Here is a 2,001-nt window from a genome sequence, read left to right on the forward strand (position 1 = left end):
CTAATTATTGGTCAATGACTCCGACTAACTGCTTAGTCAACTTTGGCATCAACATGACTGTATTTTCATACCGTCACATCTCTCAAACGTGTCCTATAGGTGTGACTTTTAGGGACCAGTTGATCACCGCCATCTGTATGACAATAACGTCAAACTTATCTAGCAAGCCAACCGTTATTGATAAACGTGGACCAACTGATTATAATACAAAAGTATACCCTTTGATCCTTTTGGAGATTTATAAGTCCTTGCACTAACTGTAAAGGACACCAGCCCCAACACTACTATATTGTGAATTATGGACCGCCATTTCCTCAATCTTGTTCCAAGTTTGATTATCGTCAACTTCGGTGAACATACCATTTGATCCCATGTTGAGAATGTTTCTTGAGTCTTCATAAAGACGATTCCAAAATTGTTGAACCAAGAACCATTCACTAAGTCCATGGTGAGGACATGAGCGACAAGTTCCCTTGAACCGCTCCAAAGCTTCATACAAAGATTCTATATCTCTTTGCTTAAAACCCGTAATTTGAGCTCTTAGCATGTTAGTCTTTTCCGGTGGGTAGAATTTTTTGTAGAAAGCTAGAGCCAACTTCTTCCAAGAGTCAATTCCTAGAGTAGCCTTATCAAGGCTCTTCAACCATTGTTTTGCGGTGCCAATTAGAGAAAAAGGATATAAGACCCATCGAATTTGGTCTTGAGTTACACCGGTTTGTGAAATCGCATCACAATAGTCACAAAACGTCTCCATGTGAGAGTGAGGGTCTTCACTAGGCACCCCCCCAAATAGGCTTCTTTCGACTAATTGGATAAATGCGGATTTGGCAATGAAATTTCCGGTTAAGTGTTGTGGAGTGGGAGTTCCATTGGGTAGGTCCTCCTCGGTTGGTACGGAATGTGATGAAAATTTAGGCATTGTGGGTTGATTTGGTGTTGGGTTCTCCTCACCTTCTCTTGCTAAAGGTTTGGTGAACTCAAGAGAATGAATATCCACAACCTCACTAATCCCTCTCATAGTGTTTCTAGCAAGTCTTCTATTGGTTGTCAAAGTTCTTTCAATCTCGTGATCAATGGGTAACAAGTTACCTTGTGATATTCTAGACATGCAAAATATCAAACAATTTGAAAACAATTAGAACAAACCTTGAGGAATTTTACTTCCCCGACGCAAAGAAAGACACAACTAATAAGCAATCTAAGAAAATCTAAATCAAGTAAACACCGTCTCCGGTAACGGCGTCATTTTTGGCCAGGCCCTCTTAAGAGGTTTAGTTTTCGGTACTTGTTGTTAGGAGCACCTAGACCAAAACAATATTTATATCTCCACAAACAACTCTACTACTAGTAAAGAGGTAAGTAAAGGTCGGATCCCAAGGGACGGGTATTGAAGTGAGATTTTCGATTGCAAGTAGCGGTGTCTAGGGGTGTCACAATTTGGGGTTGGAATAGAAGATCACTAAACTAAATAGCAATAAAAGTAAGCAAGCAAGATGATTGAAATGAGATGTAAAAAATTGATAAAAGGCACTAGGGTGTCATGGGTTCATAGGGGATTCATGGGAATTGATCATACAAACATATTCTCAAATTATAAGCAAGCAATTATTGTTGTGATGGATCGAGTTGGTTTATATCTTACAATCCTAGGAAAGTTTGGGTCCCGGAGCCAAATCGATTAGATTGTACAACACCTACAAGTCGACTTAATCTTCCCTACTCAACTATATGCATGGTCTAATGAGACTCGAGTTGGTTTATGTCTTACAAGTCTCATTGAAAAGATAAGTGATGGGTAAAAAATGCAAGGATTCATAGGCTCGCATTTCATCAAACATAACATGTGCATAATTTGAGATCACAACAAGCAAGCAAATAAACTATTAAAACATATTAAATTAAGCATGAATCATCCCCCATGTTGGTTTCCCCTAATTCCCCATTAACCCTGGTTAAGGAAACTACTCACTCATTATCATGTTGAACATGCTAGCAAGGTTG

At 39.1% G+C, this 2,001-nt stretch overlaps 1 non-coding gene across 1 annotated transcript; it reads left to right on the forward strand.

Moving 5' to 3' along the window:
• Window positions 1–440: 440 nt before the first annotated feature.
• On the forward strand, window positions 441–547 carry LOC141644687 (small nucleolar RNA R71). The gene has a single exon (XR_012544299.1). It is a non-coding gene; the product is annotated as a small nucleolar RNA R71 (small nucleolar RNA).
• The last annotated feature ends 1,454 nt before the right edge of the window (window positions 548–2,001 follow it).

This window comes from Silene latifolia, chromosome 2, assembly GCF_048544455.1.
Source record: "Silene latifolia isolate original U9 population chromosome 2, ASM4854445v1, whole genome shotgun sequence".
NCBI classification, from domain to species: domain Eukaryota; kingdom Viridiplantae; phylum Streptophyta; class Magnoliopsida; order Caryophyllales; family Caryophyllaceae; genus Silene; species Silene latifolia.